The sequence below is a fragment of the Dendroctonus ponderosae genome, unplaced genomic scaffold, assembly GCF_020466585.1.
Source record: "Dendroctonus ponderosae isolate FM_Combo_2020 unplaced genomic scaffold, Dpon_F_20191213v2 Dpon_F_20191213_9, whole genome shotgun sequence".
NCBI lineage: Eukaryota > Metazoa > Arthropoda > Insecta > Coleoptera > Curculionidae > Dendroctonus > Dendroctonus ponderosae.
Genome location: NW_026019116.1, coordinates 6,646,313 through 6,651,865, shown reverse-complemented (window position 1 = coordinate 6,651,865; position 5,553 = coordinate 6,646,313). Strand labels below are relative to the sequence as shown.

Below are 5,553 nucleotides of genomic sequence, written 5' to 3'. Positions count from 1 at the left end.
TGTTGTATGGTTTATTTTTAAACACCAATATTCGAGGGTATGAGAACAGGTTGACATTTCGTCAACAAATCTTGTTGAATTTACCGTTTATCCTTGTCCTGTGAAAAACATTGCTGCCGCATTTCTGATATAGTTTTTTGAAAATTTCTCAGTTTTTAATAACAATTAATGTATTTTACTAATTTTTCTGTACTCCTATAACAGCGCCAGACAACACCTCCAGAGAAATGACGCCAATTTTGAATCACCCTGTATATGCAAATAACGAGGGACATCTTCCCAGAAATAATTAATTCCAATAAAAAGCTCTGTTTACGATTCATACTGATGAGAGACAATAAAGCGAATGGTGTCCCTCTTATTAACCAGCTGAAAATGATCCAATTTAGTCGTCACTCGGCTGGTAATTAGAGATTATCGTCGTTGGTGACCGGGCTTAGTCACTGTTCGAAGAAACCACTAGTACGACGTATAGATATAAATAAAACAAACAAGATCCGTCAGCTAAACATGCCCCATTTGAAATATTAGCTGCTTGTTATGACTTTCAGACATCGGTTTCTTTAATTAACAAAATATTTAACAAAAATAAATTTGAAACCGATAATGATACTGACTGAGACAAACGACCACAGTCATAAACAAAGAAGCTGCTGGGGCGGCTTTGGGTAAGCCCTAAAGGGGAAAGATCGTTTTTGAGTCGGGCGATGATTTCGATAATTCCCGACAAGTCAGGCCGGAGCTCATTGAGAGATTTCGAAGTTTTGCTTCTATTTCTTTAGAGGTTATAAGTGTGCGTAAAACGCTCTTAGCTCAGGACAGTGCCCCAAATGGACTGGCGAAAAAGTTATAAAGACTGATTGGATATTGGGATTTTTTTTGAACTTATGACGGTTTTAACCTGGGGATCTTGGCTTTTTAAATTCCAACCACAAAATCCGATTTCTCCGTCAATGTCAATTCGTCCGTCGTCGTACGACTTGACAGATCGCCAACCAATAGAAACACTTTCGTACCATCGCATCATCGTACAAACGGATTGGGAAACAAAATTGAGCTCGATATATTGAAAAATGTAGCATTTACGGTCAAGAATCGAGCGAATCTCCCTTACGAAGGCATTCAAAATGTTGGCCGGTAAAATCCGCAAATCCGGCACTTTATTGGCCGCAAAAGGTCTCTCGTCGTAACGACTCTGCTCTCCTACACTCTGCATGAACTTTCTTACCTCAATCGGGCAATTCAGTACCAGCGCGAAGAAACAGCCGATACGAACGCAGTTCAACTGGTCCACTTTACGTAGTATTCCCCCCTTGGGTAGCGTAGTAAACGTACTACGACAGCACCGTACGCAAGGCTGACTTGATCGGATCGATCTTCGTTTGTTTGGTAGCCACAGCCAATGCGAGAGAAGAAGGGCTGAACGCGTCCTGCGTATAGCAGAAACGGTTGAGAAAAAAACGCGCATCTTTGTCCTAGACGACTAGACTTGAGTGTGTTTGATTAGTGCATGGAAGTGCTCAAGTATTGAATGCTCAGTCGCACAAGGAGTTGTAAGTGTTTTCTTTACAGTATGATATTGGTGCCCCCAGGGCAAAAGCTAGCTAAAAATCTTCAAAAAGTGACTGTCCTTTAATGTTTGAACAAGATGGCTCAACATTGTACGTATTGATCCTCACTCCGAGTATCCCCAGGCAAAATTTCTCAATATGAAAATTTATTCAGCCACACACAGACACACAGTTCAAGTTCAACACCAGGCGAAATTTTCCAAGCTTCTACCTAAATATTTATAAAAAAAACTAATATTTGCATTAAATCCGCCAGTGATCGTGCGAGGGATTTCCAAGATCGTAACGCTAAAGTTTTGATTAACAGCTTCTTGAAAAAGTTCAAGGCTCCAGCGCTATTAGAGGAACGAGTTGATTGATGTCGTTTGTAAAGTGCGTAGGCATTTTACAACTGGCCAAATGCGTGTGCAATTTACATCAAGTTTGCAATCACTCCAAGAGTCGAGTTCCCTCAGTGAATTTTTATGAGTTAACGCAGTGCCGCGTAAATGTCTAGGTGTTCCAACCCAACGCACCGGCGCAGTAACTCAGTTCCGTTGCTGGAAAAATGTTGTTGACCTTTTTTCACTTGTTTGCAGATTTATGTTAACCCCCATTTATTAATAACATTTTTAAAATTTCTGCAAAATTTCAGAATTTTCGAGTTTTTGCAGTTACTCTTTCTTCTATACGCTCAATTTTCTAAATTTTCACCTAAAAATACTGACAATATTAAATTCGATTTTAATGCGAAAAATTATAAAATAAATTTTATTAGAACCGAGCCTCGTTTGTTGCCTTGTAAAAAGTTTTGAAATTCGTTTCAAGCTTTAAACAAACTTTGAGACAAAAATCAAATACTTTTTGACAGACTAAATATTAATTAATAGTAATAAATAACAGAATAAGTTTATAATCAATTATTTGGAAAACTCGTCACCGTCGTCGCTGTGAATAATTTGGGGTTTTTCATCCCGGTTTTTTCACTTTTAGGTCAATATTTCTCAACAAAACTCTCTCTCAACAGAAAAACGCGGTTTTTCCTAACGTTTTACTGTAAAATGCTCGCAAATCCAGAGTGTTACGCAAAAAAATTAAGGCATCGATTTTACAGGAAAACTCGTCGTCTTCGGCCCAAACATTTGGTATTCTTTATCCTCTTTTGCAAATACCCGTTTTACCTTTAAATTGGGGACCAAATCGAAATAAAGTTCTCTTTTAGGTTAAGAGTTATGACTCATTAACCGATGAGTAAAAACGCTTTAACTCAGAGAGCGGCAACAACTCCAAAGCGCAACTCAACACAGTGTTACCCAGGCCTATTCCAAACGTTTCGTTAACAACTGCGGTAAACATTCTCAGGGATGCTGGGACCATTTCCTTCCTTTATCTAAAATCTAAGGAAATTAAGTATGTTTAAAATGTTTACCAATGACCTAAATCAAACTAATCAAGAATAACCCAAACTGACGCCAACCAACACAACCGAACCCTTACGAACCCAAGCAAATACAAAAAAAATTAATATTGAGATAAAAAATCAGATTGCTGTTTGATGATGATCCCCAATGGAAACTTTAGACTGTTTTTTTCCTGCAAATTGAACAAGGTTTACAAAATTGTATTTTTTGCGACCGAGTGTGTGACCGAGGATCTTCAGTTTTGCCTGTGTAAACCTAGCAGATTTATGCGAGTGCGACGTTGTCACGCTGGTGAAAACTTTCGGAAATGTCCTTTGCATTCTTAAGCAGTTTTTAATCGTTGATTTAAGTTAGATTAGTGTTAAGCCGGAAAAGTGCTTGTTGCCAGACTTGGCAATAATACGTTTCTTACATTTAGCGTGGAGCCTTTGGAAAAGTGTGTAAGTGTGTAAGAGATATAAGTAAATCGCTTTGCTGAGAAAGGGCGCAATTTGGGTTGGCAGCAGCGCTTTGTTGCCGTTCAGAACAAGTTTCATCGAAGGCAATCCGGATTTAAAGGGTTTTAGAAACAAAATCGTTAGTTTGCCAAGTATGTATCAAGAGTGATCCGCGACGTGCCATCTTTAAATTTAAGTAAGACGCGTGCGTGGTGTTATAGCGCATTGGCGCACAGGGCGGCGTCAACTCAACAGTGCCACACAACACAGTGTGATTCAAGCCTAATTCATATCTAAAAATATCGGCGATCCAACGTTCGAAAGTATTTCCGAATTGGTTGATTCAGCTGGGGCAGGTGAGATCGATTGCGCAATCCAGAAAGAGAAAAAAACAGTCAGAGCATGGGGTCGGAGTGTTATTTTGGCGGCCAGTAAAGCGACGTCGCAATCACGTTGCTAATTATCGCCAGGCCGTAGTTATTTTTACAGACTCCGGATTGTGTACGCATTTTACAAGTGAAAAACACGTATTGCCTGCATAAATACGACGGAGAGGTCATTGGCGCCCTATATAAATACCTGCAACTGGGGACCGTCGGTTTTACACGAATAGAAGTATCATTTATGCTCGAAATAAACATTCGTATTACTGCATAACTTGGACCATTGAACTTCACCATAATGATTGTTGCTCACTCACTTCAATCAGCGTTTCAACAACTCAGCTTTGTCGCTTGCATTGTTACCCCCAGGGCGCAAAAACACCTCGTCAGTGACAAGCCGCACTTTTGTAAGCCTCTAGAAGGGTTTTGTTAGAATAAGACTATAATCAAAATGCTTTTAATATCAATATAAGTTCAGCCATATGTATTATGGACCACAGTGTAGCACAAAGCCATATTGCTTAGGCAGCATAATTTTTGTTCATCGCGAGAGCAACTTTTTAGTTAGTCGTCGTCAAATCGCTGCTGATACAGAATCGTTCTCGTGTTCGCAAATCTACTTTTGTACTGTGTTGTTCTTTATCATTTATCAATATACTTTTATTCATACATTAAGAGTGTGTCCACTTTACTTCACCAACAGGTTATGGGCGCAGGACACCAAACACTAGAAATTGTGTAGACATTTCAGTAGTGCGTGAGTAAAGTGATAACTGTTGAAGAATAGTCGAAGTGAAAAATGGCGTCAGTGTCAGCAAAATCATCAGAGTTAGTAAAGTTCGACGGCACAAATTTTCAGCTATGGAAATTTAGCGTGAGCAACGTATTGAAAGCGGAAAAGCTCTTGGGCATCGTGGATGGAAGTGTCCCCCAACCACAAGATTCAGCGCTTGCTGAATTGGCAAAATGGGAAGAAAATAATTCAAAAGCGCAAATAATTCTACTTACCACCATTTCTCCAAACCAACTAGAATGTCTGGTAAATTGGGAAAATGCAGATGAAATGTGGCAAAAACTCTTAGCAGTCCATGAGCAGAAGACCGAAGTTTCAAAAGAACTACTCTGGCAGAAATTCTATGACTATAGAATGGTTGTTGGCGACTCAATAGCAGCACAACTCTCCAAAAGAGAAAGCATGGTCAAAAATTTGCGAGATATAAAAGAGTCCTTGAGTGAGAGTGCAATTTGTTCAAAGGTAATAAACAGCTTGCCTCAAAAGTTTAATGCCTTCAGAACTGCATGGGATTCTGTAACTGTGAGTGATCAGACCTTCATGAATCTAACAGCTCGACTTTTGAAAGAAGAATCAAGAGTGACGAAACTACCCGCTTGGCACTTCAGGTGAACAAAACTCGATGAACAATCACTTAAAAGCAACAAGAAAAAGTCAATAAGTGAAATTAAGAGAAACACCAACTGCAATTACTGCAAGAAGAAAGGACATTGGGAGCGGGAATGCAGATCACGAATAGATGACGCAAAGAAAAATAAAAACAGAAATTCAAGTAAGCCAAATACTGCTTATATTTGTGACTTGTCAAGTTTTTATTCTGCAAGCTCTGAAAGTGATGCGCAAGAATGGCTTTGCGATTCAGGTGCAAGCTTGCACATGACCAATCAACTGAAATATTTTTCAAAACTTGAAAAATTAGATGCGCCAGTACTAGTGAAAATAGCCAACGACAAGGTTATCGAAGCAACA

At 39.2% G+C, this 5,553-nt stretch overlaps 1 protein-coding gene across 2 annotated transcripts in view; it reads left to right on the top strand.

The window, feature by feature from the left end:
- Nucleotides 1-1,390: 1,390 nt before the first annotated feature.
- The window catches only part of LOC109543297 (ataxin-1), a 71,017-nt gene continuing 66,854 nt past the window's right edge, over nucleotides 1,391-5,553 (top strand). For both annotated transcript variants that reach the window (XM_019912931.2, XM_019912930.2), the window contains exon 1: nucleotides 1,391-1,553. The gene's annotated coding sequence lies outside the window, so the exon portion shown is untranslated. The remainder of the gene's footprint in view (nucleotides 1,554-5,553) is intronic.